The sequence below is a fragment of the Mixophyes fleayi genome, unplaced genomic scaffold, assembly GCF_038048845.1.
Source record: "Mixophyes fleayi isolate aMixFle1 unplaced genomic scaffold, aMixFle1.hap1 Scaffold_28, whole genome shotgun sequence".
NCBI lineage: Eukaryota > Metazoa > Chordata > Amphibia > Anura > Limnodynastidae > Mixophyes > Mixophyes fleayi.
The window spans coordinates 1,168,945-1,186,305 of record NW_027446866.1 but is presented as its reverse complement, the minus strand read 5'-3'; the positions used below and the strand labels follow the sequence as shown (position 1 = coordinate 1,186,305).

The 17,361-nt window shown below is 43.8% G+C and overlaps 1 long non-coding RNA gene across 1 annotated transcript; it reads right to left on the bottom strand.

The window, feature by feature from the left end:
• Nucleotides 1–14,882: 14,882 nt before the first annotated feature.
• On the bottom strand, nt 14,883–16,497 carry LOC142126967 (uncharacterized). The gene is made up of 3 exons (XR_012685302.1): nt 16,134–16,497; nt 15,913–16,011; nt 14,883–15,447 (listed from the first exon to the last, which is right to left on the bottom strand). It is a non-coding gene; the product is annotated as an uncharacterized LOC142126967 (long non-coding RNA).
• Between the last annotated feature and the right edge of the window lie 864 nt (nt 16,498–17,361).

The window sequence follows — 17,361 nt, the reverse complement described above, 5'->3', positions numbered from 1 at the left end:
TCTTCTATATCTCACAGCTCTCCTACTGTATGGTTTTGAGGAAGCAGCTCTGATGAATGGGTTCATGGTGGAGTCAAATTTTTTTCCCAACTACACAAGGCATATTTAATAAAACAATTAAATTACATCAGAAGACCTGTACTCTTTAAGTTGCCCGCATACACTGTGTGACCAACATCACTGTTTCATATTAGGTAATAATAAATGCAGCAAAATTAGCAATAAACCCAATATTGCTGCCCAGTCTTATAAAAATTGATTAGATTATTATTGGGCAAATTGATAAATATGACATGATGATTTCTGCTATCTGCCAGAATTTGCTGTTATGTTCTAACTGCATTTACAGGTCTAAGAACATTCTGAAAGAGGTCAGCCTTGCACCCAATAGTTGGATCAACTCCAATGTGTCCAGTTACCTGGCCAAATTGGACATTGATTCTGTCTCTCTGTGCTTTCTTTGAGCACCTGCATATGTGTGGTTTTAGAATACTGGTGTCCAATTTTGGCAATTCAGACAAATAATTCATTGATTATGCAATGCGTGGCCCCATAATACAATCTAATTGCATTAGATTTTATAGCATCTTTAACAATACAATAGTTTAATCAGATTGTTCATATACATTGCAGTTTTGATGTAACAGGGCATAAAAACATTTTCAGCACATGTGCAGGACTCACCCCCAAATGTTGTTATACCCTGTTACATCAAAACTGCAATGTATATGAACAATCTGATTAAACTATTGTATTGTTAAAGATGCTATAAAAGTTTACATTTTCGGGGTACCCGTACTTATAACGTATGTTAATGATCAGCATCTCTATGCGGATGATACCCAAATCTACCTATCCTCTCCTGATCTCTCGACATCTCTGCTGTCCCGTGTAATTGACTGTCTTTCTGCCATTTCATCTTGGATGTCCTCTCGCCAACTCAAACTTAATCTTTCTAAAACAGAGTTAATAATATTCCCACCCTCCAACAAGAGCTTACCTGACATTTCTGTCTCTGTTGATAACATGACCATAAATCCCACCCCACAAGCTCGCTGCCTAGGTGTAATCCTTGATTCACACCTATCCTTTGTTCCCCACATTGACTCTATATCTAAATCATGTTACATACATCTAAAGAACATTTCCAGAATCCGCACATATCTCACGCAAGACACTGCTAAAACCTTAATTCATGCACTTATCATCTCCCGCATTGACTATTGCAATTCCCTCCTTACTGGTCTTCCCAAAAACAGACTCAAACCCCTACAATCTATTTTGCATACTGCGGCAAGACTGATTTTCCTTGCAAATCGCTATTCCTCTGTTGAATCACTCTGTATGTCTCTACACTGGCTGCCTGTCTTCTACCGAATCCAATATAAAATACTTTTACTAACCTACAAGGCCATCAACAAAGCTGTACCAACATACATCTCCTCTCTTGTCTCAAAATATCTCCCAACTCTGCAACTCCGTTCTGCAAAAGATCTTCGTCTCTCATCCACCCTCATTACATCCTCCCATTCCCGGTTACAGGACTTTTTTCGGGCTGCACCCACTCTATGGAACTCTCTCCCTCACACAATAAGACTCTCCTGTGGTCTACAATTTTTCAAGCGTTCTCTGAAAACCTACCTATTCAGACAAGCTTATAATATTCCTCAACCACCCTCCTAACCTCACTACCTTTAGCCTGTTACTGCCTGTTACACAATTTCACACAAGACAACTACCCCCTGACCAACATTGTTGTGTGACAGGATCATTTAGCTTATGAGTCACTTTTACCTTTGCATTCTGGCTGGGCCAAGATGCAAAATGTATACTTAACCTCATGTGTCAATCTCCCATTGTCCCATAGATTGTAAGCTTGCGAGCAGGGCCTTCTCACCTCTTTGTCTGTTTTACCCAGTTTGTTTATTAGTTTATTATGTTTGTCCCCAATTGTAAAGCGCTACGGAATATGTTGGCGCTATATAAATAAATGATGATGATGATGATGATCACTTTGAAACACAATACAATCGCTTATGCAATGCTTATTTGAAAACGATAGAATTACTTTAATAATTTGGGGGCTCTGAATTAGGAGGTTACATTATCGGCAGGTATGCAACGCTTACGGTTTTCAGTTCCTCAACAAAGGGTGGATTGACGGACGCGTCTCACACGGGAAAGAACGCAATGTGTTCAAAACCTGTTGTTCACTCTGTGTTGCGAAACCGAATGTCTGTTGTTGCATAATCTGAAGAAATGCTAACTTAAATCTAAGGACAAGAAAGAAAAATGTTTCTTTTTATTGTCATTTTGCGTTTTAAAGGGTATTGCATGTATGTGTACATCCTGCCTTGCGTATGTGTACTTCCGGTAGATTTTCCACGTGGTTAAACAATCGATTTTCATAGTCTGTTAAATATGTATTGTATGATCAATTGTTAAAGCCTCTGAAAAAAATATTACCATTGTTTGGGAAATCTATTTTCTGTACAGAAAACAAAAGGTTGTGTGTGTGTGAATGTGAATGTTATACATAAAGACAAAAGTATACTGGTAATGGAACATAGGTTTTGTTTTGCACGTGCGCCCAATACTAATCACGATGTTTATTGATAACGAGTTTGAGCGGTGCGATTCGACCGCATGATAAGGCCGTGATTGAGTATTGGAAGGGTAGCGTGGAACTGTTGAGAATTGATAGCGCTTTTTGTTCAGGTGTGTCTGATGGGGCACGGTAAAAAGAGGACCTGACAACAAAGGTTCTGTTCTAAGTGTGAACAGGATATAAAGAAACCTTTGTGTGAGTGGTGTCCTGTTCTATCAAAGAGCAGGCGATAAAGAGACACCACAGAGTATGCATGGCAGGCAGGGCCGGACTGGCCATCTGGCACTTCTGGCAAATGCCAGAAGGGCCGATAGCTATATGGGCCGGCCCGACTCCCCCTGTCTTCTTGGTGGCTGGAGGAACCAGCCACCTCTGCTGCGCGCTCCCCAGCACCCTCCCCCGTTATGCTGTGCAGCCAGTTACACTGGTGAGTTTCCTGTCTTTTTTAATTTTTTTTTTTTTTTTACTGAAGATAGGGGGGGTGTCGCGATTTTCAGGGGGGGGGTCGCGGGGGTGCCGCGATTTTCGGGCGGGGGTGCCCGCGAATTTCAGGTGGTGAGAGCCAGGGAGTGCTGGGAAAGGGGGTGAGAGCCAGGGAGTGCTGGGAAAGGGGGTGAAAGCCAGGGGGTGCTGGGAAAGGGGGTAAGAGCTAGGGGGTGCTTGGAGAGGGGGTGAGAGAGCCGGAGGGGGTGCTGGGAAAGGGGATGAGAGCCAGGGGGTGCTGGGAGAGGGGGTGAGAGAGCCGAAGGGGGTGCTGGGAAAGGAGGTGAGAGAGCCGAAGGGGGTGCTGGGAAAGGGGGTGAGAGAGCCGAAGGGGGTGCTGGGAAAGGGGGTGAGAGCCAGGGGGTGCTGGGAGAGGGGGTGAGAGAGCCGAAGGGGGTGCTGGGAAAGGGGATGAGAGCCAGGGGGTGCTGGGAGAGGGGGTGAGAGAGCCGAAGGGGGTGCTGGGAAAGGAGGTGAGAGAGCCGAAGGGGGTGCTGGGAAAGGGGGTGAGAGAGCCGAAGGTGGTGCTGGGAAAGGGGGTGAGAGCCAGGGGGTGCTGGGAGAGGGGGTGAGAGAGCCGAAGGGGGTGCTGGGAAAGGGGGTGAGAGAGCGGAAGGGGGTGCTGGAAAAGGGGTTGAGAGCCAGGGGGTGCTGGGAGAGGGGGTGAGAGAGCCCAAGGGGGTGCTGGGAGAGGGGGTGAGAGAGCCCAAGGGGGTGCTGGGAGAGGGGGTGAGAGAGCCCAAGGGGGTGCTGGGAGAGGGGTTGAGAGAGCCCAAGGGGGTGCTGGGAGAGGGGGTGAGAGAGCCCAAGGGGGTGCTGGGAAAGGGGGTGAGAGAGCCCAAGGGGGTGCTGGGAGAGGGGATGAGAGAGCCGAAGGGGGTGCTGGGAGAGGGGATGAGAGCCGAAGGGGGTTCTGGGAGAGGGGGTGAGAGAGCCCAAGGGGGTGCTGGGAAAGGGGGTGAGAGAGCTGAAGGGGGTGCTGGGAGAGGGGGTGAAAGAGCCGAAGGGGGTGAGAGAGCGGAAGGGGGTGCTGGGAAAGGGGTTGAGAGCCAGGGGGTGCTGGGAGAGGGGGTGAAAGAGACGAAGGGGGTGCTGGGAGAGGGGGTGAGAGAGCCGAAGGGGGTGCTGGGAAAGGGGGTGAGAGAGCCGAATCGGGTGCTGGGAAAGGGGGTGAGAGCCAGGGGGTGCTGGGAGAGGGGGTGAGAGAGCGGAAGGGGGTGCTGGGAAAGGGGTTGAGAGCCAGGGGGTGCTGGGAGAGGGGGTGAGAGAGCCGAAGCGGGTGCTGGGAGAGGAGGTGAGAGAGCCGAAGGGGGTGCTAGGAGAGGAGGTGAGAGAGCCGAAGGGGGTGCTGAGAGAGGAGGTGAGAGAGCCGAAGGGGGTGCTGGGAGAGGGGGTGAGAGAGCCAGGGGGTGCTGGGAGAGGGGGTGAGAGCCGAAGGGGGTGAGAGAGCGGAAGGGGGTGCTGGGAAAGGGGGTGAGAGAGCCAGGGGGTGCTGGGAGAGGGGGTGTGAGAGCCGAAGGGGGTGAGAGAGAGGAAGGGGGTGCTGGGAAAGGGGGTGAGAGAGCTGAAGGGGGTGCTGGGAGAGGGGATGAGAGAGCTGAAGGGGGTGCTGGGAGAGGGGGTGAGAGAGCGGAAGGGGGTGCTGGGAAAGGGGGTGAGAGCCAGGGGGTGCTGGGAGAGGGGGTGAGAGAGCCGAAGGGGGTGCTGGGAAAGGGGGTGAGAGCCAGGGGGTGAGAGAGCCCAAGGGGGTGCTGGGAAAGGGGGTGAGAGAGCTGAAGGGGGTGCTGGGAGAGGGGGTGAGAGAGCGGAAGGGGGTGCTGGGAAAGGGGGTGAGAGCCAGGGGGTGCTGGGGGAGGGGGTGAAAGAGACGAAGGGGGTGCTGGGAGAGGGGGTGAGAGAGCCGAAGGGGGTGCTGGGAAAGGGGGTGAGAGAGCCGAATCGGGTGCTGGGAAAGGGGGTGAGAGAGCCGAATCGGGTGCTGGGAAAGGGGGTGAGAGCCAGGGGGTGCTGGGAGAGGGGGTGAGAGAGCGGAAGGGGGTGCTGGGAAAGGGGTTGAGAGCCAGGGGGTGCTGGGAGAGGGGGTGAGAGAGCCGAAGGGGGTGCTGGGAGAGGGGGTGAGAGAGCCGAAGAGGGTGCTGGGAGAGGAGGTGAGAGAGCCGAAGGGGGTGCTGGGAGAGGGGGTGAGAGAGCCAGGGGGTGCTGGGAGAGGGGGTGAGAGCCGAAGGGGGTGAGAGAGCGGAAGGGGGTGCTGGGAAAGGGGGTGCTGGGAGAGGGGGTGAGAGAGCCAGGGGGTGCTGGGAGAGGGGGTGAGAAAGCCGAAGGGGGTTCTGGGAAAGGAGGTGAGAGAGCCGAAGGGGGTGAGAGAGCCAGGGTGGTAGGGGGTGCAGGAAGAGGAGTGAGAGAGCCGGGGGGTAGAGGGTGCAGGAAGACGTGTGAGAGAGCCAGGGGAGTAGGTGGTACAGGAAGATGTGTGAGAGCCAGCGGAGAAGGTGGTGCAGGGGGTTAAGTGAGAGGGACAAAGGAGAAGATGGTGCAGGGGCATAGGTAAAAGAAAGTGTAAAGGGAGAGACATCTTAAGAATGGGAATGTCAGGGATGCAGCCATCATAAAACACAAGTAGTAATGAAGAATGGAAATGCACAGAGGGGACAAGTGTTAAAAAAAAATAAAAAATCAAGCCTTCATACTCCATTCACTTTTATTTTCTATACCCCCACTCCTAAATTTCTGCTTCGACCACTGCCCTCTATCTCTGCTCCCGACTGCCTGTGTGAGCTGACAGCTGCTGATCCCTCCTCGCCCAGCGCGCCCACTAGGAGAACAGAACACAGGATGCCATAATCAGGTAAGTTCATATATTTTCTCGTGTGCAATATGTTTTTAACCATCCTTTCTTGAACTGGGGACACTACAGCGTATCCAATAATGTTTAACACTATGTATTGCTCATTATTGCGCTGTAATGTTTTTTGCATATTTATCTGTACAGAGATTTTTAATTAAGAGGAAAAAACATTGCTTGTCATAAATTTTATCTGTAATTGTGTCAATATATCTATTTTTGTTTGCATTGTAAATGATGTATTAAGCTGCTCTTGGGACTCACACTCAGTATCTGATATGCTGTAGCAATTTTTATTTGTGAATGAGTTTTTATCTGAGCTTTACTAATGATTTGGGGGCACTACTATGCCATAATATGATTTGTGGGCACTTCTGCATGACCAAATATGAATTGAGGGTAATTCTATGTGGCATAATATGACCTTGGGGCACTACAATGTGGCATAATATGAACTGGGCACACTACGGTGTGGCATCATATGAACCTCTGCCAAAGGCAAGTCTTTCATTGTTGAATATGATGGGAGCCCAAAGAAGTTGCTGTATCGGGGGCCCAAAATTCCTCTTGTCAGCCCTGCCTGTGAGTCAAGGGGGTAGACGCCTCCAGGTAAATAATCTAAATGTTTCCTATCTAATCAAACTGATGGATCACATCCAATTATTTCTCACCCACCTCCTCTATCCCCCTTAATTTATATACTGTGTTATTTAAAATGAATAGAAAAGACGCATATCCAATTACTGTAGTAAAACAAAAATATTTTTCTCTGACATTTTGCTGTAGATGGAAATACTTTAAATGCGGCCGTGTGGATTCAACTGATCATTCAATAGTTATGTTTTTTTAGATATATGTTAGTTTTATTTCATGTGGAATGATTCATGAAAATTCTGCCATTACTATTTAGTTGAGGGAAAAGGGTACCTGTTACATATATGTGTGTGTAAGTACTCTGTTCGTTGTTGCTATTTTGTGGGAGATTTGAAAAAAGCAAAACATTGTTTCCTACAGTGGCGTCTGTATAATTGGTGGTATTGCTGTAGTATGGGGTGGCGTGCTGGTGGCAGTGTTGTAGTGTGTTTGGTGCTTAGTATTGCTAATAAGTAGGAGAGGGTATTGCTATAATGTGAGTGGTGGTGGTGGTGGCTATTAATGTAATGTGAGTGGTGGTGGTGGCTATTAATGTAATGTGAGTGGTGATGGTGGCTATTAATGTAATGTGAGTGGTAGTGGCTATTAATGTAATGTGAGTGGTGGTGGTGGCTATTAATGTAATGTGAGTGGTGGTGGTGGTGACTATCAAAGTAATGTGAGTGGTGGTGGCTATTAATGTAATGTGAGTGGTGGTGGTGGCTATTAATGTAATGTGAGTGGTGGTGGTGGCTATTAATGTAATGTGAGTGGTGGTGGTGGTGACTATTAATGTAATGTGAGTGGTGGTGGTGGCTATTAATGTAATGTGAGTGGTGGTGGTGACTATTAATGTAATGTGAGTGGTGTTGGTGGCTATTAATGTAATGTGAGTGGTGGTGGTGGTGACTATTAATGTAATGTGAGTGGTGGTGGTGGCTATTAATGTAATGTGAGTGGTGGTGGTGGTGGCTATTAATGTAATGTGAGTGGTGTTGGTGGCTATTAATGTAATGTGAGTGGTGGTGGCTATTAATGTAATGTGAGTGGTGGTGGTGGCTATTAATGTAATGTGAGTGGTGGTGGTGGTGGTGGCTATTAATGTAATGTGAGTGGTGGTGGCTATTAATGTAATGTGAGTGGTGGTGGTGGTGGTGACTATTAATGTAATGTGAGTGGTGGTGGCTATTAATGTAATGTGAGTGGTGGTGGTGGCTATTAATGTAATGTGAGTGGTGGTGGTGGCTATTAATGTAATGTGAGTGGTGGTAGTGGCTATTAATGTAATGTGAGTGGTGGTGGTGGCTATTAATGTAATGTGAGTGGTGGTGGTGGTGGTGGTGGCTATTAATGTAATGTGAGTGGTGGTGGTGGTGGCTATTAATGTAATGTGAGTGGTGGTGGTGGCTATTAATGTAATGTGAGTGGTGGTGGTGGCTATTAATGTAATGTGAGTGGTGTTGGTGGCTATTAATGTAATGTGAGTGGTGGTGGCTATTAATGTAATGTGAGTGGTGGTGGTGGCTATTAATGTAATGTGAGTGGTGGTGGTGGCTATTAATGTAATGTGAGTGGTGATGGTGGCTATTAATGTAATGTGAGTGGTGGTGGTGGCTATTAATGTAATGTGAGTGGTGGTGGTGGTGGCTATTAATGTAATGTGAGTGGTGGTGGTGGTGACTATTAATGTAATGTGAGTAGTGGTGGCTATTAATGTAATGTGAGTGGTGGTGGTGGCTATTAATGTAATGTGAGTGGTGGTGGTGGCTATTAATGTAATGTGAGTGGTGGTGGTGGTGACTATTAATGTAATGTGAGTGGTGGTGGTGGCTATTAATGTAATTTGAGTGGTGGTGGTGGCTATTAATGTAATGTGAATGGTGGTGGTAACTATTAATGTAATTTGAGTGGTGGTGGGGGCTATTAATGTAATGTGAGTGGTGGTGGTGACTATTAATGTAATGTGAGTGGTGTTGGTGGCTATTAATGTAATGTGAGTGGTGGTGGTGGTGACTATTAATGTAATGTGAGTGGTGGTGGTGGCTATTAATGTAATGTGAGTGGTGGTGGTGGCTATTAATGTAATGTGAGTGGTGTTGGTGGCTATTAATGTAATGTGAGTGGTGGTGGCTATTAATGTAATGTGAGTGGTGGTGGTGGCTATTAATGTAATGTGAGTGGTGGTGGTGGTGGTGGCTATTAATGTAATGTGAGTGGTGGTGGCTATTAATGTAATGTGAGTGGTGGTGGTGGTGACTATTAATGTAATGTGAGTGGTGGTGGCTATTAATGTAATGTGAGTGGTGGTGGTGGCTATTAATGTAATGTGAGTGGTGGTGGTGGCTATTAATGTAATGTGAGTGGTGGTAGTGGCTATTAATGTAATGTGAGTGGTGGTGGTGGCTATTAATGTAATGTGAGTGGTGGTGGTGGCTATTAATGTAATGTGAGTGGTGGTGGTGGTGGCTATTAATGTAATGTGAGTGGTGGTGGTGGTGGCTATTAATGTAATGTGAGTGGTGGTGGTGGCTATTAATGTAATGTGAGTGGTGGTGGTGGCTATTAATGTAATGTGAGTGGTGGTGGCTATTAATGTAATGTGAGTGGTGGTGGCTATTAATGTAATGTGAGTGGTGGTGGTGGTGACTATTAATGTAATGTGAGTGGGGGTGGTGGCTATTAATGTAATGTGAGTGGTGATGGTGGCTATTAATGTAATGTGAGTGGTGGTGGTGGTGACTATTAATGTAATGTGAGTGGTGGTGGTGGCTATTAATGTAATGTGAGTGGTGGTGGCTATTAATGTAATGTGAGTGGTGGTGGCTATTAATGTAATGTGAGTGGGGGTGGTGGCTATTAATGTAATGTGAGTGGTGGTGGTGGCTATTAATGTAATGTGAGTGGTGGTGGTGGCTATTAATGTAATGTGAGTGGTGGTGGTGGCTATTAATGTAATGTGAGTGGTGGTGGTGGTGGCTATTAATGTAATGTGAGTGGTGGTGACTATTAATGTAATGTGAGTGGTGGTAGTGGCTATTAATGTAATGTGAGTGGTGGTGGTGGTGGCTATTAATGTAATGTGAGTGGGGGTGGTGGCTATTAATGTAATGTGAGTGGTGATGGTGGCTATTAATGTAATGTGAGTGGTGGTGGTGGTGGCTATTAATGTAATGTGAGTGGTGGTAGTGGCTATTAATGTAATGTGAGTGGTGGTGGCTATTAATGTAATGTGAGTGGTGGTGGCTATTAATGTAATGTGAGTGGGGGTGGTGGCTATTAATGTAATGTGAGTGGTGGTGGCTATTAATGTAATGTGAGTGGTGGTGGTGGTGGTGACTATTAATGTAATGTGAGTGGTGGTGGCTATTAATGTAATTTGAGTGGTGGTGGTGGCTATTAATGTAATGTGAATGGTGGTGGTAACTATTAATGTAATTTGAGTGGTGGTGGGGGCTATTAATGTAATGTGAGTGGTGGTGACTATTAATGTAATGTGAGTGGTGTTGGTGGCTATTAATGTAATGTGAGTGGTGGTGACTGTTAATGTAATGGTGGGTCGACGATGGAGCTAATCGGTTAATGATGAGTGGGAACACAGGTTTCTGGACCCAAAAGAGGGACAGTTAGAATATATGGAACTATATTGGGCTTTGCATTATTTTTAGTCACCCTGTTCAGTTCTCACCTGTGCAATATGAGGCAACCTAAAATGATTGCGAATTTAGAACAGTAACCTCCCCAACCCTTGCAATCCCTTGCTCCCCTTTACCTGAATTTTAGGACTGCCCCCAGTACCCTTGCTCCATCTTGCCCGAACGATGGGCTCTGGAAATTCCCTTGCCTCCCAATTACATGAATCATGTCCTCTCCCTCTCTCCTCCTCCCGTCTTTAAGGCCGGTTACTTTTTAACATTTTTAATCTAAAGTCGGAATTATCTTTTAATTGCAGAAGCATTTTGAACAATGCGCTGATTAATCTCAGATGCACTGACCTTCAAGGAATGGCAAGCCAATATAATACTCCACACTCTACATCTATATGAAAACATTTTTAAAAAGTTTTAATTCTAGCTTTTGTTTTGCGTGCTTGGGCTCTCGTCCAACAACTTAAACAATCTGTAGTTTGCTGATATATCTGCGCGATGAGGCAAAGGAGAGATCCGCAGACCCTTTTTATATCTGAAGAAAGGGAGAAAGATGAGAGTGGGAGAACTACAGAGGAAGTGTGCGGATAACAGACATTTTCCTGTGAATTGCAAGCTCTGCACTTGTTGGCCTTCAATCATTTATTGATGCTCACCAGAGAGCGTGGTGTCACGCAAGGAAGATGAGGAGAAAACCAAATCAAATATCAAAGAGGGGTTTCTACAGCCAGATAAAGCGCAGGACTCTTGTTGATGGTTTGCGGCTGTTGCTTAGCAACCAACCCGAAGCTTTAAAATATCTGTGTCTGGAAGTCATTTTAATTTCTGTATCTGTGTAGAGATTTTATTTTGTTTCTCATGCAACATTGATTGCATAGCCATGAAATTTACACTCTACAGAAAGATCACAGCAATGCTTAAATTATCATTATTAGAATTATCGTTTATTGATATAGCGCCACCAATTACGCAGCGTTGTACCAAGAACATTTGTCATGCACATCAGTCCCTACCCCGTTGGAGCTTACAGTCTAAATTCCCTAACACACACACACACACACACAGACAGTAGGATTAGTTTTGTCAGCAGCCAATTAACCTACCAGTATGTTTTTGGAGTGTGGGAGGAAACCGGAGCACCAGGAGGAAACCCACGCAAACACGGGGAGAACATACAAACTCCACATAGATAAAGTCCTGTTCGGAATCAAACTCACTACCCCAGTGCTGTGTCTTGTTATTGGGACCTAAGCTTACATTAGAAGACATCGAGCTTCTTATACACATAACATAAGTAGTTACAGTATGCACAGACCTGGAAAAATGCACAACTGATGTAATTAAACTCAGAATGTGAGACTGAAGGACAGAAATGTTTGGAAAGTGGTCAAAATATCTAGAGATCAATGAAGTAACAGCAGCCTCAGAGGCCCATTTAGAAATGGATGAGGTCAGTGGGCACTTAGCCCGGCAATTAATCAGCAATATATAAATGTAAAACTGCCAGGTTCATGGGGATGAGGCAGATGGCAGATTCACAGGGGGGTGTAATCGGAACCTCTAGACCAGTCCTCAGGCCCCTAACAGTGCAGGTTTTCCAGGTCACAAGTGTCAGTAAGTAATGAATACACCTGTGCTCCAGCAAAGAGATATGGAAAACATGCACTGTTAGGGGTCCCCTTGGCTGGAGCTGGGAACCAGTGCTCTAGACCTTCTAGTAGATCTTTTGGGGAGAGAGGAAAAACAAAATTGTGGTACTTAAAGTGGCATTATAACCGTGACTCTATCGTATAGCACTTGTACACATAACAGAACAAAGACAAACAAATCCTCTAGTGACCTAACTGGGTCACAGGATGAGAACTCCATTGTCACATTCTTCAAGCAATGAAAGCAAATATCTGATTGGCTGCAATGGCCGACTGCATGTTTGCATTTTGAATGCAAATAAACTCCACTCTCTCTCATATAACATTGTAAAGGGATGCATGTCTTCTAAATGTTTTGGATGCCAACTATATCTCATTTCCTGTCACTTCCTTGTCTTCCAGTCTCCCAGGATTCATAACACTGGGAGATCAAGGGTCTGATTCATTAAGGTAAGTAAGGCAAAAAAAAAAAAGGAGTACATTTATTTCTGGACAAACCATGTTACAATGCAAGGGGTGCAAATTAGTTTATTATTTTGCACATAAGGAAAATGCCGACTGCTTTTTCATCTAGCACACACATAGCTTTATTTTTACACTGACATTAAAAGTTGATCTAGGACAGGCCCTACCCCAACTATAAATCTGTCCCCACATTTTAAATTTACCTCCCCCTTCAATGCAACATGGTTTTGTCAAGGTGCAAAGTTACTCATTATTGTTGCTTTACTTTCCTTAATGAGTTTTCCCACAACTGTTTTAGCTGTGCCACGAAGCCATCATAGCCAGTAGACAGCTCCTGGCACTCTGGTGATTGGCCGGCAATATCTTCCAATCATAGTGCTTCTAGTATGACGTCTTTGTCATTTCCTCTCCAGCATCCTGTTAGAGAATGTGAGACCACAGAATGGGTTAATATTGCACTGTATTACGCCGTAACCAGTTCATTTAATTTTAACTTTTTTTACTGTGATGTTACAGTGTAGTAATGGGACAAACGCATAAGTCTAATTGTTATATTTTGTACGAATGACCATAAAACCATACAGGGCAGGGACTGAAACACACAAACAAACACAAGTAAATGACACGTGAGCATTATATGGATCAGGGAAATTTGGTTAAAAAAAATTGCATACATGTACAAATCATTTACAGATTGAGAATTCTTTATCGAAACGCATTGCTCATCTTGCTCACTGATTAATACCATATACAGAAGTCATTTAATCGCCATTAAAATAAATGGCTTCAGAGGCAGAACTAACGAGCTGTGGGCCCCAGTGCAAAGAGGCGGGGAGAAGGGAACCGGGGCCCCTGACCCTCTGCATTTGCCATACAGCGGGCCCCATTATCTCTATGGGCCCCAATGCACTCCACCTGCTGTACCAATGGTAGCTCTGCCACTGAACGGCTTGTTACTGTGGCTTATATATATGGTACATTCCAGACTTTACCACCATTTCATTTCTATGATTAAACCACAGCCAGGCCTGTAATGACACATACAGCTTGGGTGCATTTAAAAAACAAAAAACACTTTCAAACCGAGTTGCGTTGTAAAACGTTATTTTATAGAAGATATATATTAGCAAACTTTACACAACATCCCATCTGTACACAGTAACATATATATATATTTGTTGTAAGTATGGCTTTGAACATTCTTAAACTCCAACCATGTACATTTGGCAAAGAACAGGTGAGTTAGGTGCAGAATCTGGAATATAAAACTAAACTGCCAACGCTTTACAAGTGAGGACGGGAAATCGAGTTATCGGCACAGCTGCTATTTTAATATGTACAACAGAATTGTCTCAGCTTGGATGTAATTGCTTATTACTCCACCTTATTCGTTACCTTGTACATAAGTGAGAGTGGGAGGATTGCAGAGACCCGGATCTGTCCTCCAAACTTACTAATTAAAAATAAATAATACGGTGGCACAGCCCTTTGTAACATCACACACATAGTCAAACTGACTGTTTTTCGCAGGACAGTGTAATTTGTAGACTTTTTCTTTGCAGGACATGTATAAGCTGTTGGCTATACAAACTATATATAGAATTGTTAAAGTATGTATATGCATAGAACATCAATATTTTGGGAAATGTTGAAATCTCTGCCATAAAACTTACGTGCACGCCCCTGTCTACACAACGTGGGTTTCAGTGAATGTTTTATGTCAATAAAACTCCACTTCCTTAAACAAGACAGGCCCGAGTCACCAAGGAGAGAAAGGCAAATAAAGGAATACATTTTCTCCTGGACAAACCATGTTACAATGCAAGGGGTGCAAATTAGATTATTATTTTGCACACAAGTTGAATACTGGCAGCTTTAAATGTAGCACACAAATACTCGATAGCTTTATTTTTACCTTGAAATTTAAAGTTGATCTAGAACATGCTCTACCCCATCTATAAATCTGTCCCCACATTTTAAATTGACCTTCCCCTCCAATGCAACATGGTTTTGCCCAGGTGCAAAGTTACTCATTTTTTTTTTGCTTTGCTCTTCTTAATGACTCAGGCCTGACGTGTCCAACTTCTCTCTTCAAGGGCAAAGTTAATGTCATGTGCATAACATATATTTTATTAGGTATTCTGTTTGCAGTGTATGTTCTTTGCTAGAGAACAGGAAAATTATTCTTTAATCTTTGTTTGACCAAGTTTGGGTGATTCGGGGGTTCCCAGTGAAATTGTAGAATGATATTTGGGAAGCTTTCACCTAGAGATCATCAGCAAATACTTAAATTCCCATTGATGCTGCTAATTTGTAGGGTTGCTGTTCCTACATATTCCCTTTTCTGAAACAGAAAAGAAGTGTCTGTAATGTAATATATACTGAGCTGTGTACAGTGTGGAAAAGGATGTGATACAACCAAATTCTAAGCTTTCATTGTGAAACAAAATAATTTATCAAATATATGTTCTGGGGAAAAAAAAAATTATATATTGTTAAATTCTGTTCCTTCCTTAAATAGATTCAGTGCATCACATGTCAGTGCCAAGAGAGCAATGGTGAAGATCCTGTATGTTTATAGCACATTTTACTTATTACACTTGCAGAAAAGGATTCAATTCTACTGTCATGTACAAAAGTCTTTTGTTCTTGTAACGGTAAAAGCATCAGAAACGGTTGCTTGAAGGAGAAGTGAGATGTCTATCCAGCCAGTTTCAGACATGGTCATTTGTAGACTCTGATGTCTAAAGACATAATTCTAATTCACTTGAAAAATCTTCTGAGATACCTTGATCTATCAGGAACCTATAAAGAACTGAAATGTTAAACTGGTTTAGTGGAGATATGCAACTAATTCAGGTTGTTAAATGAATCCAGCTCCAAAAGGTCCATGTTTTGTCCAGATGTATAGGTTAGACCATAAGTGTTCAGTTCGAGAACATTGGGGCTTCCTGTGCTTCTCTTGATACCCAGATCTTCACAAAATACATGGTGCCTGGACCCTCAAAATGTTTATTTTAGTTCGGTGGATTACACACTTGTCGCATAACTTACTATGGATGGACTAGATAGGGGGTTGGGTGAAGAATGATTCTTACGATTCGACGTATAGTCTCTAGAATTCTGCAATATACCAGAAACAAAGGAAATGATTACAGTAGATTAAATAGAAGACAAACCAAACAGTAAAACATAAATACCAACCCAGGCTAAACCCCATATGGATGTTGGCAGAAGTGAATGTATTAACAGATGATTTGATGAAGTCATTCGGGATTTGTCTATGATCAAATTCTGGCTACCTATACATTAACTGAGATCTTTTGGAAGAACACTGGCCAAATAATCAACAATTCCATTATGGTGTTTACATGACTTTTAATATTCTGACTCCACTGGATTGCTAAACTGATTGGTAACTATGGCTAACTTACACTTGCCCTATTAACAAAAATGTGTTACTCCGGTAGCTATGAAATAAGTTGCCCGCTGTATTTTGTCTATGTATCCACATCAAGCATTGTCGTTGAGCCTTGAGAAAAAATGACATATCTGGAAGGTCTGAGAAGACCTTATGACTCAACTTACTATGATAGCGGAGCTCCTAGAGATGGAAGAACTGTGGGACATGGTGTTATTCACGGTGAAAGGTGCTGGGTCATCTCGAGACAGTGTAGGTCTAGATACCTAGAACAAGCACAAGAGGTAAGTGAAGGAGGTAAATCAACTGGGAATGAAGGAAGAAGAGCGGAGGATAGGGAACAAACGAGGCAACAGAGACATTTTGGCAAAGAGTAGAGAAAACTTACTGTTGGTATAACTTCCTTATGGCGAGGCCCAGGAGGATTCTTCTCTTTTTTTGCTAGTTTGACCAGAAATACAAAAGGCAATTAAATAAAAGTTTAAACTTCCTCTAGCTACCATTGTCATAGTAACCTCTTGACAATGTCAACATAACACTTGCATACATATGTAAGCACCTCACTGTATAAAGATAAATCAAATAGTAGACTTGACAGAATGCCAACTCATTGAAAAGACAGGTTCTTTGCAGGGTAAATTACACATAACTACAACTGTATATAGCTGTAAGTTTTTAATCTATTCAAAACAGAATATTCACTAAAGGGACATTCTTGATCACTAATGGGACATTCTTGATTACTAATGGGACATTCTTGATCCCAAAACTTTCTGGTCAACAGACGATTCCTTTCGAAATAGACCAACTGTATAAATTATTCACCGCATTTACTATACTAATCAACATATTTCTAAAACATACATCAACAAAATGACCTTTAGTCAAGCTGATCATTTTACTTTCTGTCTTAACAGCACACCTTAGAACTGAGAGTTATTTGTAGGGCCAACACCCATGAACCAAAATCTGAAGATGATGGCACAGAGCCAAACTGGTCTATCCAATGGGTGTGTGAGCAGGTTGGCTGTATAGAGAGCTTTCATTGAGAAAAGTTTCTAGCACCACTGAATATATTTTTTATACAGACTTTATGGTATGTACAAGTACCGCAGCAATGCTTGTTCAGTTTTCGCCATCTCGGGATGGCGATAACAGAAGAAAATGAATGAAAAAATTATTTATTTTTTGCTTTTAACCTATTATTATTATTATTATTATTATTATTGATTTTTGTAATTAGTGCAACTGAAAGCCCAATTCCGGAGGTGGTGGCGTTGGGTAGAAGGTCACGGTCAAAATACAGAGTAAAAATATATCTGTCCAGTATTTGTGTGCTACTTGCAAAAGCAGCCGGTATGTCCTCTGCATGCAAAAAACAATACATGTATTTGCTCCCCTTGTACTGTATCATGGTTTGTCCAGGAGCAAATTTGCTCATTTTATTTAGCTCTGCTCCTAAATGTAAATTGGACCCTGTGTGCAGTAACTGTAATGTAAAAGCTTTGTTCTCAGACATAGAGGATACGTCCTCAGATTAGCAGCTGGTGGATTGTTTAATGAACTCCACATTCGTCTCTCTGCCTGTGAGAAAAATGAATCACTGAATATTAATG